Raw genomic sequence first — 14,691 nt, forward strand, 5'->3', positions numbered from 1 at the left:
ACCACTGCTGCCCACTGCTCCCCTCACCTCCCAGGTGGTTGACAAGCTGATGGGTTAATTGCAGAGGACACATTCCACCACACCTGGTGTGTGTGTGACTATCATTGCTACTTTGACTTAACTTAACTTTAATAGTTGAGTGGTGTAGTTGAGTGGGTGAGTGATGTAGTTGGGTGGTGTGGTTGAGTGGTGTAGTTAGAGTACCAATGATTGTCCCACACATTCTAGATGTAGGTGGTGTAGTTGAGTGGTGTAGTTAGAGTACCAATGATTGTCCCACACATACCAGATGTAGGTGGTGTAGTTGAGTGGTGTAGTTAGAGTACCAATGATTGTCCCACACATACTAGATGTAGGTGGTGTAGTTGAGTGGTGTAGTTAGAGTACCAATGATTGTCCCACACATACTAGATGTAGGTGGTGTAGTTGAGTGGTGTAGTTAGAGTAGCAATGATGGTCCCACACATACTAGATGTAGGTGGTGTAGTTGAGTGGTGTAGTTAGAGTACCAATGATTGTCCCACACATAGTAGATGTAGGTGGTGTAGTTGAGTGGTGTAGTTAGAGTACCAATGATTGTCCCACACATAGTAGATGTAGGTGGTGTAGTTGAGGGGTGTAGTTAGAGTACCAATGATTGTCCCACACATACTAGATGTAGGTGGTGTAGTTGAGTGGTGTAGTTAGAGTACCAATGATTGTCCCACACATACTAGATGTAGGTGGTGTAGTTGAGTGGTGTAGTTAGAGTAGCAATGATGGTCCCACACATACTAGATGTAGGTGGTGTAGTTGAGTGGTGTAGTTAGAGTACCAATGATTGTCCCACACATAGTAGATGTAGGTGGTGTAGTTGAGTGGTGTAGTTAGAGTACCAATGATTGTCCCACACATACTAGATGTAGGTGGTGTAGTTGAGTGGTGTAGTTAGAGTACCAATGATTGTCCCACACATAGTAGATGTAGGTGGTGTAGTTGAGTGGTGTAGTTAGAGTACCAATGATGGTCCCACACATACTAGATGTAGGTGGTGTAGTTGAGTGGTGTAGTTAGAGTACCAATGATTGTCCCACACATACTAGATGTAGGTGGTGTAGTTGAGTGGTGTAGTTAGAGTAGCAATGATGGTCCCACACATACTAGATGTAGGTGGTGTAGTTGAGTGGTGTAGTTAGAGTAGCAATGATGGTCCCACACATACTAGATGTAGGTGGTGTAGTTGAGTGGTGTAGTTAGAGTACCAATGATTGTCCCACACATAGTAGATGTAGGTGGTGTAGTTGAGTGGTGTAGTTAGAGTACCAATGATTGTCCCACACATAGTAGATGTAGGTGGTGTAGTTGAGGGGTGTAGTTAGAGTACCAATGATTGTCCCACACATACTAGATGTAGGTGGTGTAGTTGAGTGGTGTAGTTAGAGTACCAATGATGGTCCCACACATACTAGATGTAGGTGGTGTAGTTGAGTGGTGTAGTTAGAGTACCAATGATGGTCCCACACATACTAGATGTAGGTGGTGTAGTTGAGTGGTGTAGTTAGAGTACCAATGATGGTCCCACACATACTAGATGTAGGTGGTGTAGTTGAGTGGTGTAGTTAGAGTACCAATGATTGTCCCACACATACTAGATGTAGGTGGTGTAGTTGAGTGGTGTAGTTAGAGTACCAATGATTGTCCCACACATACTAGATGTAGGTGGTGTAGTTGAGTGGTGTAGTTAGAGTACCAATGATTGTCCCACACATACTAGATGTAGGTGGTGTAGTTGAGTGGTGTAGTTAGAGTACCAATGATGGTCCCACACATACTATATGTAGGTGGTGTAGTTGAGGGGTGTAGTTAGAGTACCAATGATGGTCCCACACATACTAGATGTAGGTGGTGTAGTTGAGTGGTGTAGTTAGAGTACCAATGATTGTCCCACACATACTAGATGTAGGTGGTGTAGTTGAGTGGTGTAGTTAGAGTACCAATGATGGTCCCACACATACTATATGTAGGTGGTGTAGTTGAGGGGTGTAGTTAGAGTACCAATGATGGTCCCACACATACTAGATGTAGGTGGTGTAGTTGAGTGGTGTAGTTAGAGTACCAATGATGGTCCCACACATACTAGATGTAGGTGGTGTAGTTGAGTGGTGTAGTTAGAGTACCAATGATTGTCCCACACATACTAGATGTAGGTGGTGTAGTTGAGTGGTGTAGTTAGAGTACCAATGATTGTCCCACACATACTAGATGTAGGTGGTGTAGTTGAGTGGTGTAGTTAGAGTACCAATGATGGTCCCACACATACTATATGTAGGTGGTGTAGTTGAGGGGTGTAGTTAGAGTACCAATGATGGTCCCACACATACTAGATGTAGGTGGTGTAGTTGAGTGGTGTAGTTAGAGTACCAATGATTGTCCCACACATACTAGATGTAGGTGGTGTAGTTGAGTGGTGTAGTTAGAGTACCAATGATGGTCCCACACATACTATATGTAGGTGGTGTAGTTGAGGGGTGTAGTTAGAGTACCAATGATGGTCCCACACATACTAGATGTAGGTGGTGTAGTTGAGTGGTGTAGTTAGAGTACCAATGATTGTCCCACACATACTAGATGTAGGTGGTGTAGTTGAGTGGTGTAGTTAGAGTACCAATGATGGTCCCACACATACTATATGTAGGTGGTGTAGTTGAGGGGTGTAGTTAGAGTACCAATGATTGTCCCACACATACTAGATGTAGGTGGTGTAGTTGAGTGGTGTAGTTAGAGTACCAATGATTGTCCCACACATACTAGATGTAGGTGGTGTAGTTGAGTGGTGTAGTTAGAGTACCAATGATTGTCCCACACATACTAGATGTAGGTGGTGTAGTTGAGTGGTGTAGTTAGAGTACCAATGATGGTCCCACACATACTATATGTAGGTGGTGTAGTTGAGGGGTGTAGTTAGAGTACCAATGATTGTCCCACACATAGTAGATGTAGGTGGTGTAGTTAAAGTACCAATGATGGTCCCACACATAGTAGATGTAGGTGGTGTAGTTGAGTGGTGTAGTTAGAGTACCAATGATGGTCCCACACATAGATGTAGGTGGTGTAGTTAAAGTACCAATGATGGTCCCACACATAGTAGATGTAGGTGGTGTAGTTAGAGTACCAATGATGGTCCCACACATACTAGATGTAGGTGGTGTAGTTAGAGTAGCAATGATGGTCCCACACATAGATGTAGGTGGTGTAGTTAGAGTAGCAATGATGGTCCCACACATAGATGTAGGTGGTGTAGTTAGAGTAGCAATGATGGTCCCACACATAGATGTAGGTGGTGTAGTTAGAGTAGCAATGATGGTCCCACACATACTAGATGTAGGTGGTGTAGTTGAGGGGTGTAGTTAGAGTAGCAATGATGGTCCCACACATAGTAGATGTAGGTGGTGTAGTTGAGTGGTGTAGTTAAAGTACCAATGATGGTCCCACACATACTAGATGTAGGTGGTGTAGTTAGAGTACCAATGATGGTCCCACACATAGTAGATGTAGGTGGTGTAGTTAAAGTACCAATGATGGTCCCACACATAGTAGATGTAGGTGGTGTAGTTAGAGTACCAATGATGGTCCCACACATACTAGATGTAGGTGGTGTAGTTAGAGTACCAATGATGGCCCCACACATAGTAGATGTAGGTGGTGTAGTTTGAAAAGGGCGGGTGTACCTTTGAGCGAGGTCTCCACCAGTCTCAGGTATTGTTTGGAGGTCTTGTTGCCATGGCTCATCTTCTGGGCCAGTCCGTTCCTCTGCAGGACGCACTCCTCCAGCTGGACCACGTTCTGGTGTCGGTTCTCCAGGCTGGTCAGGGCCCAGAACTCGGCCAAAGCCAGTTCCACCTTTTCCGGGGCGTCGCACTGGAGCCTCTTCACCGCCAAGCGGGCTCCGCTGGTCCGGGCCAGGGCCTCGTAGACCACCCCGTAGCTGCCCCGGCCCACCTCCCGGATCAAGGTGTAGCGGGGGGGCGAGGAGGACGAGGTGGGCCTACCTGTCCGCAGGAAGCTGACGGAGAAGCAGTAGTCCTGGTCCTGGTCCCGGTCCAGGTCCAGGTCCATGGGCTCCGGGTGCTTGTTATTGTCCTCCACCTTGAGGCAGCGGAGGACTTTGGCCACATGGCTCCGGCACACCTTCATCCCCGGTTTCCGCTCGCAAACCTCCATTTCTACAGCGAGATGCTTCTCATCTTTGACGAGGCAGGCATTGCTTGCTTGCCGTGTGGCCGCACTTGGCCGCGGGGAGCCGGGAGACAGGAGACGGGAGACAGGAGACAGGAGACAGGAGACAGGAGACAGGAGACAGGAGACAGGAGACAGGAGACGAGGAGACAGGAGACAGGAGCAGAGGAGCAGAGGAGGGATTAAGAAGAGAAAGAGGAGCAGAGGACAGATTTGCGGCTGCAAAAAAACAAAATGTTCCAGCTCGCAGTCCGGAACAAGGGGCGTGGTTTCTTGCCTACGTAGGGGCTGGGGTGGACGCTGATTGGCTGACAGCCGAAGCTAGCGAGCAGTGATTCCGCTCCCACAAAAGAGGATTGTTTGGATTGAAAATGATAATAAAAGAGTACTTGGTGGGCGTCCTGACATCTGCTCACGCGTGGAAGTGGACACTCGTCCTCCGTCTTTCTGCTTCTCCTTCTTCGTCGTCATTCATGTCCGCGGCGGCGTGGGAAAACACGAGAGCGGGCGGCACGTGCACGCGGACCTGCTGCCCCGCCCACACAGACCTGATGCCCCGCCCACACTGCTGACTTGCAATTCTTCCGACTTGCTTCATTTCCATATGTCCATCGATTTCTACCGCTTGTCCCTTTCGAAATGGGGGGGTGCGGGAGCCTATCTCAGACACCCTGGACATTATCATCATGTTATTGTTTGCTCATTATTATTATTATTATTATTATTATGTCGGCGGCAGCGTGGGGAAACACGAGAGCAGGCGACAGTGGTGCCCCGCCCACACACACCTGGTGCCCCGCCCACATTGCTGACTTGTACTTGCTGTATTTGTCATTATTAGAGCACTCAGCGATTATTATTGTTATTATTATTGTTATTTTTATTGTTATTATTATTGTTATTATTATTGTTATTATTATTATTATTATTCATGAGACTATTCATGAGCAGTAGCTCCTCCTTGCCATTTATTTATTGACCTACTAATTCTAAATGTGTTGTATTATTGACTGCAGCTACAGAATGGTTGTGTTTTATTGTAAAATGAAGAATTGAACGTCTCCAATTGTTAGCATTTGAGCTATTTAGCAGCACATTATTTTAGCAGCGTGATTAATGGTTGTTATTGTACATAAGCACTACACCTGAACAGGTGTTCCTCCAGTATTGTACATAAGCACTACACCTGAGCAGGTGTTCCTCCAGTATTGTACATAAGCACTACACCTGAACAGGTGTTCCTCCAGTATTGTACATAAGCACTACACCTGAGCAGGTGTTCCTCTAGTATTGTACATAAGCACTACACCTGAGCAGGTGTTCCTCCAGTATTGTACATAAGCACTACACCTGAACAGGTGTTCCTCCAGTATTGTACATAAGCACTACACCTGAGCAGGTGTTCCTCCAGTATTGTACATAAGCACTACACCTGAACAGGTGTTCCTCCAGCATTGTACATAAGCACTACACCTGAGCAGGTGTTCCTCCAGTATTGTACATAAGCACTACACTTGAACAGGTGTTCCTCCAGTATTGTACATAAGCACTACACCTGAGCAGGTGTTCCTCCAGTATTGTACATAAGCACTACACCTGAACAGGTGTTCCTCCAGTATTGTACATAAGCACTACACTTGAACAGGTGTTCCTCCAGTATTGTACATAAGCACTACACCTGAGCAGGTGTTCCTCCAGTATTGTACATAAGCACTACACCTGAGCAGGTGTTCCTCCAGTATTGTACATAAGCACTACACCTGAGCAGGTGTTCCTCCAGTATTGTACATAAGCACTACACTTGAACAGGTGTTCCTCCAGTATTGTACATAAGTACTACACCTGAGCAGGTGTTCCTCCAGTATTGTACATAAGCACTACACCTGAACAGGTGTTCCTCCAGTATTGTACATAAGCACTACACTTGAACAGGTGTTCCTCCAGTATTGTACATAAGCACTACACCTGAGCAGGTGTTCCTCCAGTATTGTACATAAGCACTACACCTGAGCAGGTGTTCCTCCAGTATTGTACATAAGCACTACACCTGAACAGGTGTTCCTCCAGTATTGTACATAAGCACTACACCTGAGCAGGTGTTCCTCCAGTATTGTACATAAGCACTACACCTGAACAGGTGTTCCTCCAGTATTGTACATAAGCACTACACCTGAACAGGTGTTCCTCCAGTATTGTACATAAGCACTACACCTGAACAGGTGTTCCTCCAGTATTGTACATAAGCACTACACCTGAACAGGTGTTCCTCCAGTATTGTACATAAGCACTACACCTGAACAGGTGTTCCTCCAGTATTGTACATAAGCACTACACCTGAGCAGGTGTTCCTCCAGTATTGTACATAAGCACTACACCTGAACAGGTGTTCCTCCAGTATTGTACATAAGCACTACACCTGAGCAGGTGTTCCTCCAGTATTGTACATAAGCACTACACCTGAGCAGGTGTTCCTCCAGTATTGTACATAAGCACTACACCTGAACAGGTGTTCCTCCAGTATTGTACATAAGCACTACACCTGAACAGGTGTTCCTCCAGTATTGTACATAAGCACTACACCTGAACAGGTGTTCCTCCAGTATTGTACATAAGCACTACACCTGAACAGGTGTTCCTCCAGTATTTATTCATCATCTTCTATCCCTCGCATATCATTTGCATGCATCTTGTTGTACAAATGAAATTAAATTGTAAATGAACATTTATTTATTTTAATTTCATTGTTATGGTTATTTTGAACTCTTTTTGATTTGAAACATCACATGCTCGACTGAGTCCTTTTTTCCAGCATCGTGATTTATTTGTCATTATTTCATCAAAGCAGAAGCCATCAATCATTCTCTGCCATCCAATGAGAAAATATTGACAAATGACCAAATAAGAAGTGTCAACATGTTCAGAAAATGGCGTGAGTGAATGAATTTGAATAGAATTTATGAAGAATGGTTGGAGTTGAACCCCAGCCTCCTTGAAATGTGCAAGTGTAATATCAACACTGTATCGGGGGGCCCATACAGGGTTGATATCAGTTATCAAAACAACAAGTCATGTGAATAGAAGCGGCCATGCAGCGTGTTTCAGTTACATGCAAATGTCCTCCACTAAGCACACCATTTCTTCTATTTTAGCCTGGGAGCTAGCAGCTACACCACAGCTAAGCACACATAAGTGAAAAGTGTAAAACAACATCAACAAGTATCAAATCATTATACTTACACATTTAAAAGTCTCCAAGTTGCAAACGTATTAGAAACTAGCCAGTAACAAACGTGTCCGCAATGTAGCATGAGCTTAGCATAGCACTAACCCTATGTAGCATGAGCTTAGCATAGCATTAACACAATGTAGCATGAGCTTAGCATAGCATTAACGCAATGTAGCATGAGCTTAGCATAATATTAATGCAATGTAGCATGAGCTTAGCATAGCATTAATGCAATGTAGCATGAGCTTAGCATAGCATTAACGCAATGTAGCATGAGCTTAGCATAGCATTAACACAATGTAGCATGAGCTTAGCATAGCATTAACACAATGTAGCATGAGCTTAGCATAGCATTAACACAATGTAGCATGAGCTTAGCATAGCATTAACACACTGTAGCATGAGCTTAGCATAGCATTAATGCAATGTAGCATGAGCTTAGCATAGCATTAACACAATGTAGCATGAGCTTAGCATAGCATTAACACAATGTAGCATGAGCTTAGCATAGCACTAACACAATGTAGCATGAGCTTAGCATAGCATTAACACAATGTAGCATGAGCTTAGCATAGCATTTACACACTGTAGCATGAGCTTAGCATAGCATTAATGCAATGTAGCATGAGCTTAGCATAGCATTAATGCAATGTAGCATGAGCTTAGCATAGCATTAATGCAATGTAGCATGAGCTTAGCATAGCATTAATGCAATGTAGCATGAGCTTAGCATAGCATTAATGCAATGTAGCATGAGCTTAGCATAGCATTAATGCAATGTAGCATGAGCTTAGCATAGCATTAACACAATGTAGCATGAGCTTAGCATAGCATTAACACAATGTAGCATGAGCTTAGCATAGCATTAACACAATGTAGCATGAGCTTAGCATGGCATTAATGCAATGTAGCATGAGCTTAGCATAGCATTAATGCAATGTAGCATGAGCTTAGCATAGCATTAACACAATATAGCATGAGCTTAGCATAGCATTAATGCAATGTAGCATGAGCTTAGCATAGCATTAACACAATGTAGCATGAGCTTAGCATAGCATTAACACAATGTAGCATGAGCTTAGCATAGCATTAACACACTGTAGCATGAGCTTAGCATAGCATTAATGCAATGTAGCATGAGCTTAGCATAGCATTAATGCAATGTAGCATGAGCTTAGCATAGCATTAACACAATGTAGCATGAGCTTAGCATAGCATTAATGCAATGTAGCATGAGCTTAGCATAGCATTAACACACTGTAGCATGAGCTTAGCATAGCATTAATGCAATGTAGCATGAGCTTAGCATAGCATTAATGCAATGTAGCATGAGCTTAGCATAGCATTAATGCAATGTAGCATGAGCTTCCTAACGTCACCCAAACAAATGTTTCTGTGCCAAGGAAGAGAAGATCCTCCTTCTAGTCACACATCAGCAAAGACTTGGTGAGAGAAACCTTCTTGCAATGTGCCTCCTCCACACGTGCGGCAGATCAAATCATTACTCAGGAGTATTACGATCACTGGAGGCCGAGGCTAAACATGTTCCACACCAAGTAAGAACAAGCAGGCGCGGACAAGAAGACGTGCTCATCGCTAAACTTGCTGGAAAGAAGAGAAGAAAGAAGTTTAAAAGTGTAAATGGAAGCTGATTTTATGCAATAAGTAGCAAAAATAAGAGAGAGGATCTTCCATCAAATCCTTTTTTCATCCTTTAAGTGAACACATTCAAGTCACAAGTCCCAGGACACAGGAGGACTTCTAACTAGTCCAAAGAAATTCAAAGTTACTTATCACTTGCTTTTTCACTGACTACTTCCTGTTGCCAAGTAACAGACTACCTGTTACTTTGACTTGAGGCAGAGGTTTTGCACAGGGGGTCCACAGAGGTACTAAGGGGGGGGGACATTTGTACAATATTTTCTAATATTCTCCATGCAATTTTCACACTAACTGAAATGTCCTTAAATACACATGAACATGGCTCCAACTAACTGCTTGAAATCTGTGACTTTTAGGTGTAAATGTACTAAATGAGCTAAAGTGCTAGCCGAAAAAAATGTTAGCATGCTAACTCTTAGCATGCGTGCTAAAGTTAGCATGCGTCACATACCAAGTCATATGACTCTAAGGTGCAGAATTACATCAATCAGTGTACAATATAGTTAGCATGCAGATGTTAGCTTGTTAGCATGGTAGGAGTTAACGAGTGTCACCCACAATGTTAGCATGCAGATGTTAGCTTGTTAGCATGGTAGGAGTTAACGAGTGTCACCCACAATGTTAGCATGCAGATGTTAGCTTGTTAGCATGGTAGGAGTTGACGAGTGTCACCCACAATGTTAGAAGGTGTATGCCAGCCTGATTACAGAAACAACTTAGCATTCTTATGTTAGCATGCTAACACTTAGCATGTGTCACATACAAGACTCTAAGATGAATGGCTGCGGAAATAGAGAATAACGTGTCAAATGTGTTGAAAATATTATGTAATATTAGTATTAGCATGCTAATGTTAGCACGTGACTGGGATGGAAGGAATAGCAAAATGCAACATTTGTTGGTGCAAACACAGAAAATAGCAAAAAGGCTGACATAAAACATGAGTATGCTAACATAAAACATGAGATTGCTAACTTAAGAGGAGTTAGCAGAAAACCTGTGAAAACTTTCCAGGAAGAAGTAAAAATAGGACTTTGACAAAATGGGAATTTGTGGAATTACTGGAATGAGTTTGAAGTAAGTTTGGTTGTGGAGAATAATTAGATCCACACACACACACACACACACACACACACACACACACACACACACACCACGAGGTGACAGTATGTGACGTGTGAGGTGACAGTATGTGAGGTGACAGTATGTGAGGTGACAGTATGTGAGGTGACAGTATGTGAGGTGACAGTATGTGAGGTGACAGTATGTGAGGTGACAGTATGTGAGGTGTGAGGTGACAGTATGTGAGGTGACAGTATGTGAGGTGACAGTATGTGAGGTGACAGTATGTGAGGTGACAGTATGTGAGGTGTGAGGTGACAGTATGTGAGGTGACAGTATGTGAGGTGACAGTATGTGAGGTGACAGTATGTGACGTGTGAGGTGACAGTATGTGAGGTGACAGTATGTGAGGTGACAGTATGTGAGGTGTGAGGTGACAGTATGTGAGGTGACAGTATGTGAGGTGACAGTATGTGAGGTGACAGTATGTGAGGTGACAGTATGTGAGGTGTGAGGTGACAGTATGTGAGGTGACAGTATGTGAGGTGACAGTATGTGAGGTGACAGTATGTGAGGTGACAGTATGTGAGGTGTGAGGTGACAGTATGTGACGTGTGAGGTGACAGTATGTGACGTGTGAGGTGACAGTATGTGACGTGTGAGGTGACAGTATGTGACGTGTGAGGTGACAGTATGTGACGTGTGAGGTGACAGTATGTGACGTGTGAGGTGACAGTATGTGACGTGTGAGGTGACAGTATGTGAGGTGACAGTATGTGAGGTGACAGTATGTGAGGTGACAGTATGTGAGGTGTGAGGTGACAGTATGTGAGGTATGAGGTGACAGTATGTGAGGTGACAGTATGTGAGGTGACAGTATGTGAGGTGACAGTATGTGAGGTGACAGTATGTGACGTGTGAGGTGACAGTATGTGAGGTGACAGTATGTGAGGTGACAGTATGTGACGTGTGAGGTGACAGTATGTGACGTGTGAGGTGACAGTATGTGACGTGTGAGGTGACAGTATGTGAGGTGACAGTATGTGACGTGTGAGGTGACAGTATGTGACGTGTGAGGTGACAGTATGTGAGGTGTGAGGTGACAGTATGTGAGGTGACAGTATGTGAGGTGACAGTATGTGAGGTGACAGTATGTGAGGTGACAGTATGTGAGGTGACAGTATGTGACGTGTGAGGTGACAGTATGTGAGGTGACAGTATGTGAGGTGACAGTATGTGAGGTGTGAGGTGACAGTATGTGAGGTGACAGTATGTGACGTGTGAGGTGACAGTATGTGAGGTGACAGTATGTGACGTGTGAGGTGACAGTATGTGACGTGTGAGGTGACAGTATGTGAGGTGACAGTATGTGACGTGTGAGGTGACAGTATGTGACGTGTGAGGTGACAGTATGTGAGGTGACAGTATGTGAGGTGACAGTATGTGACGTGTGAGGTGACAGTATGTGACGTGTGAGGTGACAGTATGTGAGGTGTGAGGTGACAGTATGTGACGTGTGAGGTGACAGTATGTGAGGTGACAGTATGTGACGTGTGAGGTGACAGTATGTGACGTGTGAGGTGACAGTATGTGAGGTGACAGTATGTGACGTGTGAGGTGACAGTATGTGACGTGTGAGGTGACAGTATGTGAGGTGACAGTATGTGAGGTGACAGTATGTGACGTGTGAGGTGACAGTATGTGACGTGTGAAGTGACAGTATGTGACGTATGAGGTGACAGTATGTGAGTTATGAGGTGACAGTATGTGACGTGTGAGGTGACAGTATGTGACGTGTGAGGTGACAGTATGTGACGTGTGAGGTGACAGTATGTGACGTGTGAGGTGACAGTATGTGACGTGTGAGGTGACAGTATGTGACGTGTGAGGTGACAGTATGTGAGGTGACAGTATGTGAGGTGACAGTATGTGAGGTGACAGTATGTGAGGTGTGAGGTGACAGTATGTGAGGTGACAGTATGTGACGTGTGACGTGTGAGGTGACAGTATGTGAGGTGACAGTATGTGAGGTGTGAGGTGACAGTATGTGAGGTGACAGTATGTGAGGTGACAGTATGTGAGGTGACAGTATGTGAGGTGACAGTATGTGAGGTGACAGTATGTGACGTGTGAGGTGACAGTATGTGACGTGTGAGGTGACAGTATGTGACGTGTGAGGTGACAGTATGTGACGTGTGAGGTGACAGTATGTGAGTGGGTGACAGTATGTGACGTGATGAGGTGACAGTATGTGACGTGGAGTACTGAGTAGATTGAGGTGACAGTATGTGAGGTGACAGTAGTGAGGCTGACAGTATGTGAGTATGAGGTGACAGTATTGAGGTGACAGTATGTGAGGTGAAGTATGTGAGGTGACAGTATGTAGGTGACAGTATGTGAGGTGACAGTATGTGACGTGTGAGGTGACAGTATGTGACGTGTGAGTGACAGTATGTACGGTGAGGTGACAGTATTGACGTGTGACTATGTGACGTGTGAGACAGTATTTGTGAGACGTATGTAGTGTGAGACAGTATTGTGAGGTGACAGTATGTGAGGTGACAGTATGTGAGGTGACAGTAGTGAGGTGACAGTATGTGAGGTGTGAGGTGACAGTATGAGGTAGTGGAGGTGACTATGTGAGGTGACAGTATGTGAGGTGACAGTATGTGAGGTGACTGTGAGAGTGAGGTGACAGTATGTGAGGTGACAGTATGTGAGGTGACAGTTTGTGACGTGTGAGTGACCAGATGACGTGTGAGGTGACAGTAGTGAGGTGTGAGGTGACAGTATGTAACATGTGAGGTGACAGTATGTGAGGTGACAGTATGTGAGGTGTGAGGTGACAGTATGTAACATGTGAGGTGACAGTATGTGAGGTGACAGTATGTGACGTGTGAGGTGACAGTATGTGAGGTGACAGTATGTGACGTGTGAGGTGACAGTATGTGACGTGTGAGGTGACAGTATGTGAGGTGTGAGGTGACAGTATGTGAGGTGACAGTATGTGAGGTGACAGTATGTGAGGTGACAGTATGTGACGTGTGAGGTGACAGTATGTGAGGTGACAGTATGTGAGGTGACAGTATGTGAGGTGTGAGGTGACAGTATGTGAGGTGACAGTATGTGACGTGTGAGGTGACAGTATGTGAGGTGACAGTATGTGACGTGTGAGGTGACAGTATGTGACGTGTGAGGTGACAGTATGTGAGGTGACAGTATGTGACGTGTGAGGTGTGAGGTGACAGTATGTGAGGTGACAGTATGTGAGGTGACAGTATGTGACGTGTGAGGTGACAGTATGTGACGTGCGAGGTGACAGTATGTGAGGTGTGAGGTGACAGTATGTGACGTGTGAGGTGACAGTATGTGAGGTGACAGTATGTGACGTGTGAGGTGACAGTATGTGACGTGTGAGGTGACAGTATGTGAGGTGACAGTATGTGACGTGTGAGGTGACAGTATGTGACGTGTGAGGTGACAGTATGTGAGGTGACAGTATGTGAGGTGACAGTATGTGACGTGTGAGGTGACAGTATGTGACGTGTGAAGTGACAGTATGTGACGTATGAGGTGACAGTATGTGAGTTATGAGGTGACAGTATGTGACGTGTGAGGTGACAGTATGTGACGTGTGAGGTGACAGTATGTGACGTGTGAGGTGACAGTATGTGACGTGTGAGGTGACAGTATGTGACGTGTGAGGTGACAGTATGTGAGGTGACAGTATGTGAGGTGACAGTATGTGAGGTGACAGTATGTGAGGTGACAGTATGTGAGGTGACAGTATGTGAGGTGACAGTATGTGAGGTGACTGTATGTGAGGTGTGAGGTGACAGTATGTGAGGTATGAGGTGACAGTATGTGAGGTGACAGTATGTGAGGTGACAGTATGTGAGGTGACAGTATGTGAGGTGACAGTATGTGACGTGTGAGGTGACAGTATGTGAGGTGACAGTATGTGAGGTGACAGTTTGTGACGTGTGAGGTGACAGTATGTGACGTGTGAGGTGACAGTATGTGAGGTGTGAGGTGACAGTATGTAACATGTGAGGTGACAGTATGTGAGGTGACAGTATGTGAGGTGTGAGGTGACAGTATGTAACATGTGAGGTGACAGTATGTGAGGTGACAGTATGTGACGTGTGAGGTGACAGTATGTGAGGTGACAGTATGTGACGTGTGAGGTGACAGTATGTGACGTGTGAGGTGACAGTATGTGAGGTGTGAGGTGACAGTATGTGAGGTGACAGTATGTGAGGTGACAGTATGTGAGGTGACAGTATGTGACGTGTGAGGTGACAGTATGTGAGGTGACAGTATGTGAGGTGACAGTATGTGAGGTGTGAGGTGACAGTATGTGAGGTGACAGTATGTGACGTGTGAGGTGACAGTATGTGAGGTGACAGTATGTGACGTGTGAGGTGACAGTATGTGACGTGTGAGGTGACAGTATGTGAGGTGACAGTATGTGACGTGTGAGGTGACAGTATGTGACGTGTGAGGTGACAGTATGTGAGGTGACA

This window comes from Nerophis ophidion, linkage group LG06 (assembly GCF_033978795.1).
Source record: "Nerophis ophidion isolate RoL-2023_Sa linkage group LG06, RoL_Noph_v1.0, whole genome shotgun sequence".
Classification (NCBI taxonomy): Eukaryota; Metazoa; Chordata; class Actinopteri; order Syngnathiformes; family Syngnathidae; genus Nerophis; species Nerophis ophidion.